General features: G+C 41.8%; 1 protein-coding gene and 1 long non-coding RNA gene across 2 annotated transcripts in view; one reads left to right on the forward strand and one right to left on the reverse strand.

The window, feature by feature from the left end:
- Positions 1-21,874, forward strand: part of LOC133634211 (activating transcription factor 7-interacting protein 1-like) — an 88,656-nt gene that overhangs the window by 4,820 nt on the left and 61,962 nt on the right. The gene's annotated exons all lie outside the window — the stretch shown is intronic.
- On the reverse strand, positions 4,310-20,643 carry LOC133633638 (uncharacterized). The gene is made up of 3 exons (XR_009821802.1): positions 20,469-20,643; positions 20,258-20,385; positions 4,310-5,352 (listed from the first exon to the last, which is right to left on the reverse strand). It is a non-coding gene; the product is annotated as an uncharacterized LOC133633638 (long non-coding RNA).

The following is a 21,874-nucleotide window of genomic DNA, read 5'->3' on the forward strand; positions in this document are numbered from 1 at the left end:
CTTATATTAGTGATCGAGTAATCTATTGGTTAGTGTGTTCGATTAATCGGATAAAAAACGCTACAAATGTATTTTAGGGAAAATATATCGGATCATTTCAGTGATCGCGTATCGATTATATTAGTGATCGAATACTCTATTGGTTAGTTTGTTCGATTAATTGGATAAACACGCTACATGTGTATTTTAGGGGAAACTATATCGGATAATTTCAGTGATCGAGTATCGCTTATATTAATCGCTTATATTAGTGATCGAGTAATCTATTGGTTAGTGTGTTCGATTAATCGGATAAAACACGCTACATATGTATTTTAGGGAAAATATATCGGATAGTTTCAGTGATCGAGTAATCTATTGGTTAGTTTGTTCGATTAATCGGATAAACACGCTACATATGTATTTTAAAGAGAATATATCGGATCATTTCAGTGATCGAGTATCGATTATATTAGTGATCGACTAATCTATTGGTTAGTTTGTTTGATTCATCGGATAAAACACGCTACATATGTATTTTAGGGAAAATATATCGGATAATTTCAGTGATCGCGTATCGATTATATTAGTGATCGAGTACTCTGTTGGTTAGTTTGTTCGATTAATCGGATAAACACGCTACATGTGTATTTTAGGGGAAACTATATCGGATAATTTCAGTGATCGAGTATCGCTTATATTAGTGATCGAGTAATCTATTGGTTAGTGTGTTCGGTTAATCGGATAAAACACGCTACATATGTATTTTAGGGAAAATAAATCGGATAGTTTCAGTGATCGAGTAATCTATTGGTTAGTTTGTTCGATTAATTGGATAAAACACGCAACATATGTATTTTAGAGAGAATATATCGGATCATTTCAGTGATCGCGTATCGATTATATTAGTGATCGAGTACTCTATTGGTTAGTTTGTTCGATTAATCGGATAAACACGCTACATATGTATTTTAAAGAGAATATATCGGACAATTTCAGTGATCGAGTATCGATTATATTAGTGATCGAGTAATCTATCAGTTAGTTTGAAAGATTAATCGGATAAAACACGCTACAAATGTATTTTAGGAAAAATATATCGGATTATTTCAGTTATCGAGTATCGATTATATTAGTGATTGAGTAATCTATTGGTTAGTTTGTTCGATTAATTGGATAAAACACGCTACATATGTATTTTAGGGAAAATATATCTGATCATTTCAGTGATCGAGTATCGATTATATTAGTGATTGACTAATCTATTGGTTAGTTTGTTTGATTCATCGGATAAAACATGCTACATATGTATTTTAGGGAAAATATATCTGATAATTTCAGTGATCGAGTAATGATTATGTTAGTGATCGAGTATCGATTATATTAGTGATCGAGTAATCTATTGGTTAGTTTGTTCGATTAATTGGATAAAACACGCTACCTATGTATTTTAGGGAAAATATATCAGATCATTTCAGTTATCGAGTATCGATTATATAAGTGATCGACTAATCTATTGGTTTGTTAGTTTGATTCATCGGATAAAACATGCTACATATGTATTTTAGGGAAAATATATCTGATCATTTCAGTGATCGAGTATCGATTATATTAGTGATCGACTAATCTATTGGTTAGTTTTTTTGATTCATCGGATAAAACACGCTACATATGTATTTTAGGGAAAATATATCGGATAATTTCAGTGATCGGGTATCGATTATATTAGTGATCGAGTAATCTATTGGTTAGTTTGTTCGATTCATCGGATAAAACACGCTACACATGTATTTTAGGGAAAATATATCGGATCATTTCAGTGATCGAGTATTGACTATATTAGTGATCCAGTAATCTATTGGTTAGTTTGTTTGATTCATCGGATAAAACACGCTACATATGTATTTTAGGGAAAATATATCAGATAATTTCAGTGATCGAGTAATGATTATATTAGTGATCGAGTATTGATTATATTAGTGATCGAGTAATCTATTGGTTAGTTTGTTCGATTAATCGGATAAAACACGCTACCTATGTATTTTAGGGAAAATATATCAGATCATTTCAGTTATCGAGTATCGATTATATAAGTGATCGACTAATCTATTGGTTAGTTAGTTTGATTCATCGGATAAAACATGCTACATATGTATTTTAGGGAAAATATATCTGATCATTTCAGTGATCGAGTATCGATTATATTAGTGATCGAGTAATCTATTGGTTAGTTTGTTTGATTAATCGGATAAAACACGCTACATATGTATTTTAGGGAAAATATATCAGATAGTTTCATTGATCAGGTAATCTATTGGTTAGTTTGTTCGATTAATCAGGTAAAACACGCTACATATGTATTTTAGGGAAAATATATCGGATAATTTCAGTGATCGAGTAATCTATTGGTTAGTTTGTTCGATTAATCAGATAAAACACGCTACATATGTATTTTAGGGAAAATATATCGGATAATTTCAGTGATCGAGTATCGATTATATTAGTGATCGAGTAATCTATTGGTTAGTTTGTTCGATTAATCGGATAAACACGCTACATATGCATTTTAAGGAGAATATATCGGATAATTTCAGTGACCGTGTATCGATTATATTAGTGATCGCTTAATCTATTGGTTAGTTTGTTTGATTAATAGGATAAAACACGCTACATGTGTATTTTAGGTCAAATATATCAGATAATTTCATTGATCGAGTATCGATTTTATTAGTGATCGAGTAATCTATTGGTTAGTTTGTTTGATTAATCGGATAAAATACGCTACATGTGTATTTTAGGTCAAATATATCAGATAATTTCATTGATCGAGTATCGATTTTATTAGTGATCGAGTAATCTATTGGTTAGTTTGTTCGATTAATCGGACAAAACACGCTACATATGTATTTTAAGGATAATATATTGCATAATTTCAGTGATCGATTATCGATTATATTCGTGATCGAGTAAGTTTGTTCGATTAATCGGATACAACATTCTACATATGTGGTTTGATTTCCACATATTTTTACGCTACACTTTGTACGTCTCATGTATGAACTCTAATGGACTCGATTGATGGTGCTAGAACGACACAGGGGCAGAATAGTCCAGAAGTTGTTGGTCTTGGACTAGGACTACAAGTACCAGCGTTATACACAGAAAACAGATTGACTATTTAAGTCCTTCCACCTTGTGGAGTTTTAACAACACGTGGTGATGCAAGTGCTTTACGTTTGTGTTGAAACACCATCCTGAAGTCTCTGACAGCAGAGTTTGTTTCAGGGTAATTTTCACTCAACCACCCCTCTGTGTCTGAAGTGGTATAGTCCAGTAATTTTCCATGCGCCACAGTGGCCTTGGATGTGGGTGTGGCTTAATTTCAGCGGCAGGACAGACACAAGCAGTTTTTGTGAGCATGTCCTGAAAATATCGACATTGGGCTCCATGCATATGCAGTGATTGACAGGTATCTTACTAGTGGTGCGTCTTGTGTGTGCAAACCACTGAAAATAAATCAGCCATACTCATTCAATCTGATGGATTTGGCGCTCTTCGGGACTGTTATTCAGCAACAGATTCACTTGTCAGTGTACACCGTAGTAGCTAAATGCTACATTTTGCGGAAGTAATCGATCAGGTTTTGAAATACTTATTACCTACTCTAGAAAATTCAAAATTTTCACATTTATGGCTTCAAAAGCTTTTAATCTGATTAATCAAATAGAAGACTTGCAAGGTAACACATGTTTAGAAATATTGTAAAGCACATGTTGTCACTTATTTCATAGTTCTGGACCTAAAAACTATTTCTACAGATACAATTCCCCCCCCCCCCCCCCCACCAAAAGTAGACACAGTAGTAATTTTAGACATGGTTGACACATCCGCCTGATTGACTATTCTCACATCAGCTTGCTGGCGTCAACAACAGAACGACTGGAGGTCATTTCCATATACTGTCATATTGCATAGTGTGTTTTTTGGTTGCATCTTCATCACAAATTGTGTTATTTTCTTGCGAAATTTGAAGAAATTAGCAAAAAATTCCTACTTGGTGCATTGTTGCAGTGTAGCAAAAGAGTCAGCCTGCATACATTTCCAAAATGATGAATATAGGAAAGTAACGACATTTCGAGGAAAACTGATTCGCGCAACATTAGCGTGAAAAGTGTAACGATTAATCGGTTTAATGATTCTGACTTCGAAGATTAAAGATTTTGGTCGGGGTTTGGAATGAACAACTTGAAAAAAGACTCCAAACCAAATGCCAAAACCAAAAATCAAGTTAAAAAACGAGAGTAAAAGAAGGTAAACTGTCTATTAATGTATTATGACTTAAGTAATGTCGCAACTTGAGATGTTCCTTAATGTGACTTACTTGTGTCTAAAACAAATAAACAATTACCATTACTTGCGGTTGTAATAGAACCAGAATTAGCTTTATTGGCCAAATATGTTTACCACACAAGGTATTTGACTTGGTAGACGGTGCTCTTTGCGCAATTGAAGAAATAAAGGCAAAAACCAGTACTGCTGCGCCATCTTGGTATGAGAAGCAAGGGGGAAACATTAAAGAACACAAAGGATATAAAAGACATTAGTAAGACACTGCTACTCCCAGCCCACACCTCAGGTCGCATCACCCGGAGGGTACTACCAAGTCATGCGCTAGAAACCCCAAAGTCTAACACCAAATGCCTCGACAGGAGCTTTCTCCACTGCTATTACAATATGAACAGCCTTCTTTCCCCCTGTGGTTGTTGGAGACATTACATCAAGCAGTATTCATGCCTTTAAGAAGAGGTTGAACAACCTCAGTTTGTGACTGTAATCCCTTAAAGCTCAGGGCATTTAGTTCATGATATACCTCTGAGTAGATGCAGATCTGTGATAGGTTCTCGGAATGTGTTTCCTGAAATGTATTTTCTTAAACCTGTATCTGTCAAAGCCCATTAAAAAAAAAAAGAGCACAGATCTAATGCAACCAGCTGCCACGTCAGCGGGGTTTTTCTACATACAGCTACAAAGTAAAACGAAAATAAATAAAAAACATCTCAACACCCACATCGTCCGCTGGGGTGGGGGGGCAGCACGACCAGAGACAGGAACAGACCCAACAAAGCAACCAAGAGAGCCGACTCCGTCCCTGCCCGGCCGATATCCAGTCCAGGCAGATGAGCGGGAATCCGTCCAGTGCGAGACTGAAGGGTACGACACATGCTCATTCAGCCAGGGCACGGCGAAGTCCGTCCAGCCCGACGCTCAACGCTGGTCTCTTCCTCCGCATATCTTCGATCTCTCTGCATGGACTCGGGTGTGGCAGAGAGCCAGTAGCTGGTCGCCGGTGCAAACATGGCCATGGTTCAGTACCTATGAATGCGTGAAAGTCCAAGCAAAACAAGTTGACATTCAAGTGCATAAACAATGGAAGTCACTCAGTAATGATAATCACTACCTGTCCATGCACCAAATTAGTCCGATTTCTCAAATAGTTCGGGCTCTAAGTAAGCCCTCTACAACCCGTGGAGAAACCTTAATCAGATCGTGTTCGGTTTTTGTAAAGTCGGACACCAGAATAACTCTGTATTTTATACAACTGGCAAGATAATCCAGAACAACAGCTACTTTCATCTGGAACAGTATCAGTCAAGGCACGAAAAGTCTTTTCCTTCGGATTTTAAACTCCTTCCATCAATCTACAGAGCCTTTTGAATGAACTCCTAGACCTTCAAAAGTTTTGTTTCCATGATTCTCCGTCCGAACATTCCTTTAAAAAACTCTCCCGTCGGTCTTCCTTTGCTTCAGCGCTACATCTGCTCCGATACGTTCTTGGTAGCATCATATTCGTAGCGCAACTTGTTAAATTTTAGGATTCAACTGGGCCCGTGCAAAACGTTGGTTTAGATAATACTTCATTGATTCCTTCAGGAGAGTTCCCTCAGGAAAATTAAAAGGAAAGGAATTAGTAACATGTCATCCCAAAACATTTTCCTCATCTTCATTCAACTCGTTTTAGGAAGGAACGAGTCAGGCCTGAAATACCTGTGTCCGTTGCTAACTAAGTGGGGAAATCCATCCATGTATTGGTTGCTTTCAAACCTAGTGATTATTGGAACCTTTAGGAGGGAAGAGTCCTCTCAGATTCTTTAGTTTTAAGAGAGGTGGCTCTAATTGAAGAGTAACAACTTATTCTATACAAAGGAGTAAATGCAATACCAGTACTGGAGAGAGCGGTCTTTAAAATGGTCACCCACCTCGCATGCTTTTGTCTTCCTAGGCTGCCTTGGTAGAGAAACTGAAAGTTAACTTGGCGTGTATGTGCCGAGCGCACACAGTCTTGGTACCTCTTCTTTAGGAATCGAAATGAGATTCAATGTACCGCATAGATCTCATGTAAAGTTTACTCTGTGCAAAGGTGGCAAAATATTCCTCCAACATGACAAACATAAACATATCAATGTTCATGATGAAAAGGAACACATTGATATTGTCAACGACCATCTCTAACTGATGCATATAGTTAAGGGAGAAGATGTGGCTATCACAACTAGGACATCTCAATCAAGGTAAGGACAAAGTTGTTTCAAAGCCATGTGTTACATTTTTCTGGTACATTTGTGTTTCTGGTTTCGGCAGTAACGTTAGCACATGATGTTGGCTAAATAAATGAAAGCTGGTGGGATCACAGCATCCCATCTGATGTGATCGTATATTGCTTGTATTCCGACAAGTGATTTGAATGAATGAATGATCTTTATTGTCATTGTGCATGTACAGGTACAGGTCCAATGAAATTTAGGTTGCTTCCCTAAGGTGCTTTGTATTTTTAAAAAAGAAGAAGAAACCACACAATATACAAAAACAACACAATATACACAATATGCAATATGGCCTAAGACCACTCTAAGAGGCAATGTAAAAAAACGAGACAGTAAAAAGTATAAAGTGACTAGTGAACTGACTAGAGAGGAGTAATGCTGGTTCCCAGTGTGAAGTAAAAACCAACAGTGGTCAACCAAACCAAGATGGCTGTTGTACCTTCTGAGTACTCAAGGGACCTATATATTCCTGTAAAAAGTGGATATAAGCAAAAAATCAGATAATGTAATGGAATAGACCCCTGTAGTTTATCAAACAAAGATTTATGGAGTGATATCAACGTCAGACATGTCGAACTATTGCGCTCCAGACATTGTTCTAAACGACAAAACAGATGGAAACTTGGAAACAAATGGATGTCTACAACTTCTTTGTGTGTGGCTGGGTCAAGGAAATTGGTATCAAGACTCTCCCAGATAAATATGCATAGTTTTTGCTCGGGTAAGGTTGCACTTCATGATTTAACTTTGTGTCTACTGCCTTAGATGTCAACATTGTGTATGTGCGGAAATATTAATTTAGGATTGTTGTCTTCGGTAAAAAGTTAACTCTTTTAGGTTTTGCTTACATTTCATTTATTTGATTCAGACTTGCTGAGTTGGTGCTTTACGGAACTCTCGTAACAAAAATGCGTTTTAAGAAATATAAATAATATCAAGATAATACCTAAATGGGAAACACTAAACATTAAAAGTATATCAAACAAACCTTTAAAGGCCTACTGAAATGACATTTTCTTATTTAAACGGGGATAGCAGGTCCATTCTATGTGTCATACTTGATAATTTCGCAATATTGCCATATTTTTGCTGAAAGGATTTAGTAGAGAACATCGACGATGAAGTTCGCAACTTTTGGTCGCTGATAAAAAAGCCTTGCCTGTACCGGAAGTAGCGTGACGTCACAGGTTGAAATGCTCCTCACATCTGCACATTGTTTACACCAGCAGCGAGAGCGATTCGGACCGAGAAAGCGACGATTACCCCATTAATTTGAGCGAGGATGAACGATTCGTGGATGAGGTAGTGAGAGTGAAGGATTAGAGTGCAGTGCAGGACGCCAGGGTGTATCTTTTTTGGCTCTGACCGTAACTTAGGTACAAGGGCTCATTGGATTCCACACTTTCTCCTTTTTCTATTGTGGATTACAGATTTGTATTTTAAACCACCTCGGATACTATATCCTCTTGAAAATGAGAGTCGAGAACGCGAAATGGACATTCACAGTGACTTTTATCTCCACGACAATACATCGGCGAAGCACTTTAGCTACGGAGCTAACGTGATAGCATCGTGCTTAACTGCGGATAGAAACAGAAGAAACATGCCCCTGACTGGAAGGATAGACAGAAGATCAACAATACTACGATTACTTCTACTATCAGGAGACACCGAACCAAACCCTAGACCTGTAACCACACGGTTAATGCTGTCCAGCCTGGCGAAGCCTAGCAATGCTGTTGCTAACGATGCCATTGAAGCTAACGTAGCTACGGGACCTCGACAGAGCTATGCTAAAAACATTAGCTCTCCGCCTACGCCAGCCCTCATCTGCTCATCACCACTCGTGCTCACCTGCGTCCCAGCGATCGACGGCGCGAGGAAGGACTTCACCCGATCATCGGTGCGGTCGGCGGCTAGTGTCGGATAGCGCGTCTGCTATCCAACTCAAAGTCCTCCTGGTTGTGTTGCTGTAGCAAGCCGCTAATACACCGATCCCACCTACAGCTTTCTTCTTTGCTATCTCCATTGTCCATTAAACAAATTGCAAAAGATTCACCAACACAGATGTCCAGAATACTGTGGAATTTTTCGATGAAAACAGACGCTGTTTGTATTGGGACACAATGGTCATTAATGACATTAAAAGAGCAGAGCTAATGCAACCAGCCACTTCTACATACAGCTATGAATAAAAAGTAAAAGAAACATATACACTGTGGTGGCCTCTGCGGTGTTCTACGCCATCGTCTGCTGGGGTGGAGGGAGCATGCCAGAGACAGGAGCAGACCCAACAAAGCAACCAAGAGCACAGACTCCACTCTCGGCCGGCCACTAACTCAGCCAGTGTCCAGTCTGCATGGATGAGCGAGGATGCGTCCAAGGAGACTGAAGCTTGTCTGTCTCAGCGCCAGCTCCGCAGCCCTGTCTCTTCATCTGCATCTCCTCCAGTCTCTCCAAATGGACTCTGGTGTAGCAGAGACCCAGCAGCTGGTCTCCATGGCCAAAAGGCTCCCGGGAGGCAGATCCAGAAGTCCACAAAAAAACACCGCAGAAGTCACGAAAGTGGCACCAATTGTCACACTGTCCCAAAGGGTCCCGAACCAAAAGGCGGAAAAAAAAAAATAACACATGAAAACAAGAGGGAAACACAAAAGGATGACACAAGAGCACAGAGCTCCTGCCAACAGCAGCCACTACAGCGGCGCCATCTTGGGGAAAAAAAAGCTGTACTAAGTAACTTTTCAACCTTCATAAAATATTTTCTTAACTTTTGGGATGACTGCCGGTAGTTAAATGATATCTCTGTCATGGCCTCAGGGTGTCTGTATCGCTTAACTTAGCTACATTCAGGAGAACTCTGCCACACAAAAAACTACAAATGTGCTGACTTACTTTACGGCATTCGTTAAAAAGACGGAAGTCGATGCGAACGCTTATGTGCCGCCAGAAAACAAAAAGAAGAAGAACGCCTATGTGCAATTATTGCTATCATGGCCGAAGCTCCAAAACAACCAAACAAACGAAAAGTTTTGTTTACGGAGACAAATAAGAAAAACAAAGCTTACACGGATAAAAGGACAGTCAGGATCAACAATGCCCCGGCTTTCACTCGCTGGCGTGAGCTCAAAGACGAGGGATTTCTGACCGATGCTGCTTTGGTTCTGTTCCTGCTAAACTTTTAAGTGACTTTCGATGCTCAAATTAAAATCATAATGCTAGTGTTAGCTATCGGAAATTTGCCTGGTAGCAATAAATAGCGACCAGCTTGTTAGTTCCACTACTACTTCCTTCGAGAAAAAAACTTCCCACCGGTCTTTCTTTGCTTCGGACCTGCATCCGCCCTGATACATTCTTGGTAGTAGCGTCATATTTGTAGCACAATCCAAGATTATTTCCTGATAGTGTCTGCTATTTAACATCAGCACAGCCATTAGAGACCTAATGTTTGTGCCAATACTACAGCAGACATGTCAGTGTGACGCTATATCGGTAGTCATCATGGGAAATGTGGTCTTCTCCTGGCAAAACACTATCGCTTTGGTCCATTGGCGCCACCAAAACTGACAGTGTGGTCAGGTTGTCGGTAGTTTAGCGGGTTTGAAGCCTGCTTAGGGAGGTGTTCAGGGCATGTCCGACTGGTAGGAGGCCACGGGGAACTGATGTGGCCTTGGAACGCCTTGGTATACCCCAGGAGGAGCTGGATGGAGTAGCTGGGGAGAGAAAAGTCTTTGCTTCTCTGCTCAGGCTGCTGCCCCCTCGATGCAACCTCGGTTTTGCGGACGAAGATAGACAGAGTTTGAAGTCCAGGAAGTGTTGCGTGTTCTTTGCTGGCCAGTAACACAATACTGTTAGACTTGCAAGGAATCCAGGAATTTGTGAAGGCAACATCAAAGAAATGAAGTCACACAAGCATATTTCTTGGTTCTGCTCAGCGTGCGGTCACAGAGGTTCACACCATCAATGATCCCTTAGGACTGCGGGTTTTCTCACCTAGACTTTGTCTTTATTCGACCAGCTGTTGCAAATATCTACAGGCTTTTGATCAAAGTGAATACATGAAAGAAGGATCTAATTTCCAATCATCAAAGAGTGATGCTATTGGAATCAGAGCAATATGATTGGGCTCTTCAATGCGTTGTTGAGGTGGCATGCCCTCATTGTGTCAGGGGCTCGCATGGCTGCAGTAGTAGCGACCCCAAGATGCAGGAACCAGGAGTGTGATGCATAGGTCAGATGCTCTCAATATCATCAACAGAGGAGAATGAAGCAGTCTTGCATGTACAGTTCTAAACAATAGTCAATCTTCGAGCACTGAGGAGCGTGCGAGACAAGCATGATTAGAAACATGCTGATTGGCAGCAGGTGTGGACCGGCTTCCAATTAACAGCAGGTGAGGGAAAAACACAGCGCTCAGCGGGACAAGCAGGAAATGGAAACAAAATAAGAGCACTGATGTGCAGTCAATACAAAACAAAGACGCACAAACAGACATTAAGTGACAGATCGGCACAGGACCCCCTCCCCCCCCCCCATTTAGGGACAGATCCCAGATGTCCCCAGGAAACAAAAACGGAAAGAGTTCAAAACTCAAAGGAGGGCGGAGGGAGGACTTGGCAGAGGGTCGCCAGGCCAAGAGTCCCCGCAGCCAGCGAGTGAGAGTCAGGTGGCGGCGACGCGTTGAACACCGCTGCATCTGGCGAGGCAGGCGACCACGGAACGGCCACATCAGTGGCCGACGAGAAGGAGAAGGTCACGTGTGGTACCAGAGCACCAGCAGCTGTAAAGGTCCACACCCGGGTCCTGCGGATCGCTGCCGACAGCACGGAGGAAGTCCATAAGACGGACGCATCTTTGGCCGACGAGGATGACAGCGTCATGGGAGGAGCTGTTGTTGTGGGCGGATCCGCTGCCAACGAGGAAGATGGCGGCGCCGTGCAGAGTCCCGCCGGTGATGAGAAAGATGGCAGCGCCATGCGAAAGCCCGACAGAGAAGAAGAAGTCGTCATGAGAGGAGACGACAACAGGGATGACCGCGCCGTGTGCTTCACAGCACTGCTGCCGGTAGTAGCCCCCCTCCACTAGGCGGCTGCCAGACGCCGTCCCTTATTGGGAGAAGAAGCTCCTGGTTGTTGGTGTCCCCTGGTGCAAAAACCCGGGATGGGCGGAAGGGGGCTAGGAGGAGGGACAACGACACATCCATCGCCAAGTCCTAGCAGGAGGCCAGGTAGGACTTCACGGTGGGCTCCAACGGAGCCTTCGCCAGACTGGCACGAAGAGCGGGTGCTGGCGGGGAAAGCAGCCGTGGTGCAGGTGCTGGAAGCAGCCTTTGAACAGGAGCGGGTGCTGGGGGCTCAGCCGTTGTTGGTCGCAGCGGTTTGACGTTGTGTAGGAACCGGTGGTCTACGTGGTGCCGGCACAGGAGATCGCCGTGGAGCCGGTACAGCAGGAGACGGAGAAGATGGCGGCGGTGGCCGAGCCGGTCGGAGAACCGAAACAAGCGGCTGAGCCGGGAGGAGCGTAGTCGGCGGTGGCCGAACTGAGGCGGAGGGAGTAGGTCCGAGCCTGATGTGGGCTGGGACCGCACAAACTTGGCTTTCAAGTCCTCCAAGAACTGTGCGGTTCAGAACGTCGGCTGAGCGTCGCCGACAGGGGTCCCTGCGAGGTCACAGTCTGGCTCAAAGATTATGTCAGGGGCTTGCATGGCTGTAGTAGTAGCGACCCCAAGATGCAGGAACCAGGAGAGTGACGAGCAGGTAAGATGCTTTTAATATCATCAACAGAGAAGAATGAAGCAGTCTTGCATGTACAGTTCTTAACAATAGTCAATCTTCAAGCACTGAGGATCTCGCAAGACCAGCATAAATAGAAAAATGCTGATCAACAGCAGGGGGGGAAAAAACAGCGCTCAGCGGGACAAGCAGAAAATGGAAACAAAATAAGAGCACTAATGGGAAGTAAATACAAAACAAAGAAGCACAAACAGAAATGAAGTGACAGATTGGTACATAATTGCTTTTCTGTCCATAATATTGCCTTTAAACAGCAAAACTCTTTCACTGACAAAAAGTTCAGAATGATAGTGGTAAATGCTCACCCACACTGTACTTTGAGTTGCTAGCAAGAGTGACTAAAAACTACCCATCCAGTTGTTTATCCTGTGCAATGTCATTGGAAGGCTACAGCCTATCCCAGTTGCCTGACAATCTTATTGGATCTTAGTAAGTGCTCTAAACCTCTGGCAGTGCCATTTCATCATTGATGTCCCTCTGCTTCCATTGTCTTACCTTGATCACCTTGCCAAGAAGTCCAAAACTTTTGTGAAGCAATCACTTGTTCCACGTCTGCCAAAAACCCAATCCACTTCCTTCTCAGTAAGTGCTATAAACCTTTGGCACAGCCATTTCATCATTGATATCCCACTGCTTCCATGGTCTTGCCTTGATCATCTTGCCAAGACGTCCAAAACTGTGGTGAACTCTTGTGACGCAATCACTTGTTCCACGTCTACGGCAACCCTAATCAACAGATGACAGTATTCTTTCTTTGGGAACAAACTTCTCACCTTGGCTAGCGGTAGCTATATTGATGCTGTATGGTGTGCAAAAAAGGAGAAAACAAGTAAAACAACTTTTTCCAGGTCTACAGACAGAAAGTAGCCTGGTAAAGCCACTAGTTACTACCATATCAATATCACAACCAGAAAAAGTGTCTGAACCAAAGGTGACACAGATTTTCTTTTCTCCAGATTGGTGTCAGTATGTGACACTGTGTTTGATTAAGTTCAAGATTTCAAGTGCCTGCCCTTTCTCAAAGATAGATTTGTTAAACAAACCTTTTGGCCTATCAGGTTAGCTTTTCAATGTTGGACTGTGAAGAAAATCCTGTTATAACTTTTGTGAGGTTTCCAAATAAAGATGCAGACTCAGGAATTTCACCTTCCTAGGAACTATCCCCCAACCAGATTAAACAGTGTTTGCAAAATCTGTCATCATCCAAGAAAACAAGAAAGTAGCTACTCTTCCTTTCAAGGTCTAACTGCTACCATGGGCAAGACCAAAGAGCTGTCAAAAGAGACCAGAGACAAAATTGTAGAGCTCCACAGAGCTGGAAAAGGCTATGGGACAATTGGGAAGCAGCTTGGTGAGAATAGATCAACTGTTGCAGCAATTGTTAGAAAATGGAAAAGGCTAACATGACAGGCGGTCAGTACACTAAGTTAGTCCAATTTCCCAAATAGTTTGGCTCTAAATAAGCCTCCTACAGCCAATGGAAACTTTAATCCAACCGTGTTCGGTTTTTGAAAGTCGGCCTAACAGACCTACATTATGCGAAAACCATACCTCTCGAGGGGGTGTGTGCGGCCGGAGTTGACCCTTTGTATCGCGCATGCGCCAGTTCTTAACGCGCAAGATACAACCCAGAAGCAGTTCAATAAAAACATAGCAACAATTGTAATGAGTGTTTATTTGCTTTACAAATTAAAAGAACAGAACATTTTGAAGTGAATCGATGCTAGAAAAGGAGAAACAGAGATTTATTTAAGAAGGTAGCTAAGGAAATTAAAAAAATACCCACTTAAATCGGACTCCCGAGCGAAATATGAATGAGATGAATGATAATAAAGTGTACTCAAACCTCTTCACGCTGCATTTGTGCACTCCAAACTGATGAACAATAACTCTGTATTCTATACAACTGGCAAGATAGTCCAGAACAGTAACAACCTTCATCTGGTAGATATCAGAGGGGGCACGAACGGTTTTTCCTTCGGATTTAAAACTCCTTCCATCAATCCTGTTAGCCTTACTACTGAACTTCAAGATATTCAAAAGTTTTGTTTCCATGATTTTCGTCCAAAAATTTCTTTGAAAAAAACTCTTCCGCCGGTCTTTCTTTGCACTGAACATGCATCCACATCGATACATTCTTGGTAGTAGTGTCATATCCGTAGCGCAATCCAAGATAATTTCTTGATGCTGTCAGCTATTTACCCTCAGCATGGACATTAGAGACGTAATATTTCTAATTTGTGCCAATACTACAGCGGACATCACTTAAAATAAGTTATAAGGATCCGCAATGCCTAGTGGGATTCATAGGTCAACCGGAAAACCAGAGAAATCAGACTAATTTAGTGCATAGAAACGTAGTGATTGTGGCATTCAAAGGTGTACCATCGGGTCGATTTACGCTTGGTTTATGCGTCTGAATAGCGTTCGTTGTTAGCATACGCGGCACAATTTACCGCCAAAACGTGAGGCACTGTGTTTTCTCACTTAGCAACCATGATGCTCATTTATTATTTAGCTTGTTAGCTTTCTGCGTCATTTTCCCCTGTGTGAGCTAACATGGCGGCTAAAGAGTGACAGAGGTGATATTTAGAGCTGTGTTGATCTGATGTACCCAAAAGCAACCACTCAGTCATTAGGTCAGCGTTGCCACGTTAGGAGGTTAGATTTTTTTATCACCTCATCCAATGCTGGAGGGGGAGGTGCGAGCAGGCATCTTGTGGGCTGTTGCTTCGACGCAGGGAAAAAAAACGTGCTTTGGTCCTTTCAGTCCTGATGAACGCCAGCCAAAAAAACCCCTAATATTTTAACAGGCAATTTTAGAATTAGAAATTGGCAATCAAAGATGTTTTACATTTAAAGGTTGTAAAAAAAAAAAAAATGGACAGAAAAATGACAAATTTTCAATTTTCCCACTACAACCCATTGCTTGACAAACCCGAGTGCGCATTAAAAAAGTATTTTTGCAGTGACGTAGAGCAAGGAGCCATTGTGGGCCACAGGGGAAAAGGGAGTGGGGGAAGGGCGAGTGCAGCGTGGGCTAGCTTGTCCTCTCGCGAGTCTGCAACAGCCTGAAAGATCGTTGGATGTTTGCTGATTATGTCACCAAACATCGCACATTGCTCACGACCATATATGGCAAGGGAATCCTTAAATACTGAAATTAGCCTATGTTACAAATGTACTTTCAGGAGAGACAGATTGTATGTAAATCGCATCTCCTGTCATGATTGGAACATTTCAAATCAGAAACAAGGAAATAACCGTGTCTTAAACTCCAAATAAACTGTGTAGCCTACTTTTGTCATAGCTTTAGCTCTTGTCTGTTGAAATTCCCTTTGTGCTGCAATGGTTTAGTCCGGAATGGACTGTAAAAACCTCCAAGTGGAGCAGGCAGACTGCTGCTGTTGGGGGAGGGGTATTGCCGCTCTCCCTCTGCCTCTTGATTTCAGACCCGTCTGTTTGGTGCTAGTTCTAGTCCGGCCGTAGAAACTTGAATAGTTGGCCTATTTCAAAGCCGCTTTGTACATTATGTAAAAAAAAAAAATACCACATCAAAGAACTACATTACACTTTTACAGTAACTGATTAGCATTGATGTTTTTTCCCCACTTCTGTAGCATTATGGGTCAACATTTTGTCATTGTGTTGTTTTTTTTGGCACCCACAGGAGCTTACGGAGTATGGTCGCGCTAAAGACTACTCCACATGCGCTTAGTGAAAATAGCACGGCTACCATCCCCCACCTTTTCTTCCCTTTTTTCCTTCTAGTCACCCTGTGCTAGCTTGTGACGGAAGAGAAGCACATCCTGCGCACTCCTGTTTAGCAGGCTAGAACGCGCTGCTTTTGTATTGCTAATTATTTGCTGGCTCTAACTGAATTGTTACTTTTTCAGATTTTTAAGATTCCTAGCACCTGTTCAGAGCTTTGCACCGTGGGTACAATATTTCACTCAACTCGTAACATGTCACATGTTATGTTGTGAACTAACATGCTAACTAAACTGCAACCAAAATAGACTAAAATTTATGTTTTACTTTAGCTGTTGAATCCCCCGTTTGTTCCTTAATGGTTTAGTCCGGGCTGGGCTGCAAAAGCTCCAACTGAAGCAGGCAGGCTGCTGCAGTGGGGGAAGGGTGTTGCCGCTCTGTCTCTATCTGGATTCGAGACCCATCTGTTTAGCTAGCGACACTGCAACCGTAAAATTTTCACTCATTTAAAAGCTGCTTCTTATTGTATAAAAGTTCAAAAAAATCCCCAAATATGTACATTAATTGGAAAGCATTCTTTTTAACCTATTGCTGGGATTTTACTGACGTCACGTCCCGCCCGTTTAAATATGCATGGTGGTCAAGCCAGCTCTGATCTCAATGGGTACAAGGCGCGAATTAGCCTTTCACGAAGAAAAAAGGCCCTGTTTTCGACTGTACGAATCGTTCAAATCGAGAAAAGGATAAACGTTTTTTCAGACTTCCTCGAGAGGTAATCAAAAAGGGCGGAAGAGTGCGAGATTTTACGAAACGACGACGAGAAAAGCAGCTCACACCCCATCATCTATAGTTATATTTTGTTAAATACGGGGAAAAACACGCTACTTATAAAATGCGCCTGCAATAGCAACAAACATGGTAGTAGACCCGGAGTTAAATCATGAAATGCAACCATACCCGCACAAAAACGATGCATATTTATCCGGGAGAGTCTTGATACCAGGGCTTGGCTGATAATACGATATCAATATATATCGCGATGGGTACGAGGCGCCATTTAGCCTTTCTCGAAGAAAAAAGGCCCTATGTTTGTGTTGTTTTCGGCTGTACGAATCGTTCAAATCGAGAAAAGGATAAACGTTTCTTGAGAGCTCCTTGAGAGGTATTCAAAAAGGGCAGAAGAGTGCAAAATTTTACGAAACGACGACGAGAAAAGCAGCTCACACTCCATCATCTGTAGTTATAGTTTGATAAATACCGGGAAAAACACGCTACTCATAAAATGCGCCTGCAACAGCTACAAACATGGCAGTAGTTTGTCCGTAGTTAAATCATGAAATGCAACCATATCCAAGCAAAAACGATGCATATTTATCCGGGAGAGTCTTGATACTAGGGCTTGGCTGATAATACGATATCAATGTATAACGCGATTGGTAATAGGTGCCATTTAGCCTTTCACAAAGAAAAAAGGCCCTATTTGTGTGTTGTTTTCGGCTGTATGAATCGTTCAAATCGAGAAAAGGATAAACGTTTCTTCAGGGCGGAAGAGTGCGAGATGTTACGAAACGACAACGAGAAAAGCAGCTCACACTCCATCATTTATAGTTATATTTTGATAAATATGAGAAACACGCTACTCATAAAATGCGCCTGCAACAACAACAAACATGGCAGTAGACGCGAAGTTAAATCATGAAATGCAACATTACGATGCATTTTTATCCGGGAGAGTCTTGATACTAGGGCTGGGCCGATAATACGATATCAATATATATCGCGATAGACACATAATTGATGTCAATCTAAAATGTGTCTGATACATTTTTTTATATTTATTTGTTTTTTGGTCAGAAGAAACCGGAGATTATGACGCAAGATTCGTTTGGGAACTCGACAAACAGGAAGTGTCACTAAGCAATGGGAGGGACACACTAACAGCCAATCACGTAACAGTATCAACTACCGAGTGTTACACCTTTCCTGCTGTTCGGCTCCCAGTCGCAGACCGTAGTCGAGGAGTGCAGGGAAGACGTTCCCTCCAGTAACAATGTTTTTGTCGGGGGTAACAGCCTTCACTTTACCCGACAATGGGTCTGCCAAGCTTCGCTTTCGGGTCGGAACGATGAGGCTGCCGATTTTGTGACAATTCGGTCGCTCTGTTCTTATTTCTGCAGGACACAACCGTACACATTCGCCAGTCACCACTACTGCTACCGCTGGCTCACTGATGTCACTCACCCAACACACTGCCATTCTTAAAGGAGCACACACACACATACGCTACTCTCATACCACTAGTGTGGTTACACCGTCTTTCTGTCTCGCTGTGGATTCTCTGCATGGTGTGAGAAGAGAAACTGTGATATCTTGATATATCAACTCAGTAACAGAAACTTGTCTTTAGTTTTGTTGGTTTTAATGCAGACATCCTGACACTTCCAATGTGTGGGTTCAACTAGTAGCGTCCCAAGCTACTCTGGGTCGTGTTCAATATTTTATAACCTCATCCAACCTGGCGACCAGATGCTCTCCACTGATAAATAGCACCCTTGGTCATTTGGAAATTGTTGAATGTGTTCATTGGCAGGCTTAAATAAGTCATACAAATATCAATAATTATCTATCGATCAATATAAATAACGTATATCGTCATATAGTTTTCGCTCAGCCCTACTTGATACCAATGTCCTTGACCCAGCCACACACAAAGAAGTTGTAGACCTCCATGCTTTTCCAAGTTTCCATCTGTTTTGTCGTGTAGAACGACGTCCGGAGCACAATAGTTGCATATTTCTGGAAACCCAACCAACATATAATCCTTTATCACTTTTTTTTGATAGAGTATAGAGATCCAATCCATTGCCTCATTCGATTTTTTGCTTTTATCTGCTTTTTGCAGGAAGATTTAAGCTTTATTTGTACACAGATAGTTAACAGCCATCTTGGCTTGGTTGACCACCACTGGTTTTCACTTTTTGGAAGAATACAAGCAATTGGGAGACTTATTTATTGTCGTTCAAAACCCATTCAGAACCAGGTTTACATACTTTTGCGACCTTGAGGCTGTTTCCCCCGTTTTTTTTTTAAATTTTGCTTTTTGCAACCACAAAATGAATTTTTTCTTCTTTACACCCCCAAAAAAGATCTTCCGCAGTCGGGCAACGCTTAAAAATACTCAACATGTGCTTAGTGAAAATTAGCGCTGCTACCATCCCCCACCTTTTCTTCCCTGTTTCCTTCTGATCCGCCTGTGCTAGCCCGTGACGGAAGGAAAGACAACCTTGAGCACTCCCGTTTTGCAGCCCTAGGAGGCGGTTGAGTTTGCACCTATCTGTTCCAGACCTGTTTGTGGTGTAACTGAAAATATGTAGATTTCTTTTCAGAGTCATAGGTTACTAGATTAAACCACTTAGTTGCTATGTTAGGAATAATGTTGGTATGTTGGAGACTTTCTTCTGTTACCTGAACTGAAATATGTGAAGAAAGCTCAGCACTTGTCTGTTAAACTCCCCCCCTCGGTGCTGCAATGGTTTAGTCCGGGTCGGACTGTAAAACTTGCAACTGGAGCAGGCAGGCTGCTGTTGTGGGGGAGGGGTGTTGCCGCTCTGCCTCATGATTTCAGACCCGTCTGTTCGGTGCTAGCTGCACTTCAACCGTAGAAACTTCCACTGTTTATTTCAAAGCTGCTTCTTTGAACAAACATCAAAGCACTGCACACGTGTTCTGTAACTGGTTAGCATTGTTTTGTAACCTCTTGGGAAAAGTCGGTAGACTCTCCTTTGCCACCTGTGCTTCTGTTTGTTCTCTATCATTATGTGGTTGATGCAGATTATTATTTCAACAATTTTTTGACAGCATTAAAGCTAGCAACGTTTAGGAGTACGAGACATGCGCTGAGTAAAAACTACTGCTACCATCCCCCACCTTTTCTTCCCCTTTTTCCTTTTAATCAGGCTGTGCTAGCCTGTGAGAGAAGCGACACATAAAATTATGCGCACACCGGTTTGGCAACCTAGAAGGCGGCAAATTTTCTAGCTTGATTATGCTCTAATTGAGAATTGTTGTTGCTATTTGTCATTGATGTCTTAGCCAACGTCTGCAGAGGCCGGCGCTCAGGTCCCTAGAATAAACCACCACATTCTGAACTTGCGTTTGGAGATTGGCACAGACCTTGCTTGTGTGACCAGGTGAAGATTGGACGCAAATTGGACTTGCATGAGAAACCGGGACAGTGAAAAGCATCTGCTCGTCTCTGGTCCGGGTGATGTTGACAGGCTAGCATGTATGAAACAGGCAGACTGCAGAGAGAGAGAGAACACAATTAGCGTACAGATAATTAATAATAGATTGTGCTTTTTTTACCCCACACACTGTTACCTACTGTGTGTATGATTATCATGATGAGTATGATTGTTTTAACATAAGACGTGCTCGTGCACTAAAAGACCTGGTGGCCATTTTGAGTTCAGTGAATCCAGATGAGATCAGAGTGAGGACGGACGAGGGGGAGGGGAACCATATGCACCGTGTGCGTTATTGTAGGAATGCACTCACAAAGCTCTCATTTCATTTTTAATTCACACGCTAAAGTAAACATTTTCCAAAGGTTTTAAAAAATAATAATAAGAGCGGGTGAAAGTTGACGATCCAATGTAAAAAACTCTACTTGCATCGTCGCAAGGTTCATGCACTTTCCGTCACCTGATGAAACATTTTAGGGGCAGAAAGATCCAAACTGGAGTGAAAATGTTTATGTAAACAGTCTAAGCACACAGCATGGTCTCTTAGCAACAACAACAAGTCTACAAGCATTTTGTCCCTTTTTCTGTCCACTTTCTTACGTGACTATGCAGATTTCTGCTACTTTCTTGTTCCTTTTGATGTTTTTTTTTTCCCCCATCCCCTTCCTGTGCAGTAGGCGGAGTCTGTTCAAGGACTCCCGGAGTGGTGGTCACGTCTCATGCCGCTCACAGGAGAACTGGTGGCCATTTTGTGTTTCTGCACTCCAGGTGGGGGGGTTGGGCCCACGGCGATCACACGGCTTGTTCTACAAAATAGGGCTTCCTCATTTGCAAAGTAAAGTTCATTCTTGATCACAGTTCAACATGTCTTCATTATAAAGAAGGAATTGTTTTTGTCCAAAAAAATTTGGTCACATTTTTGTTATGAAAATTTTATGAAAAAATCTGAAAAAATATATTTTTTTGTATGTTTCCAAATAATTGCAAGCAAATGTTTCCTCCCTTTCCTCCTCCTTTTTGTGAAAAAAACCCCACCCCTGAGTTAAAATGGTTGAGTCCATTCAATAACAGCCCTGCCCTCTGTGGGGGAGTGCAAGCTTTGTATGTTTCTGTCTTTGCTCCGTCTTCCATAGCAGGCTGCAAGGCTAACATGCTAGCACTGGCTAGCTGCCATTTTCCTTGTTACTCTGAAGAAAATGTACATTTTCCGTTGAGTGCTGACTTATAAGTATTTGTTTTTATTTGTACTTTATGGTCTTGGTAAAAATACTAATTACACCTGTGATGAAATATCTCTTTTAGCCTCATTTAATTAACATTAATGAGGGAGAAGCGGTAGAAAATGGATAGATGGATGGTACTATTTGAGTTCTTGAATATTGTATCTTCTAGTCTTGTTGTTTGACTCGGCTTCACCACCACCGTTCAATAGTTCAGTCCGAGTTGAAGCTGTATGAATGGACAATTATAAGAAACTGACACCTTCAACTCATAAGCCCACATGTATGTATGTATACGAATGTATGTGTATACATGTACATATCTG

The sequence above is a fragment of the Entelurus aequoreus genome, linkage group LG18 (assembly GCF_033978785.1).
Source record: "Entelurus aequoreus isolate RoL-2023_Sb linkage group LG18, RoL_Eaeq_v1.1, whole genome shotgun sequence".
Taxonomy (NCBI): domain Eukaryota; kingdom Metazoa; phylum Chordata; class Actinopteri; order Syngnathiformes; family Syngnathidae; genus Entelurus; species Entelurus aequoreus.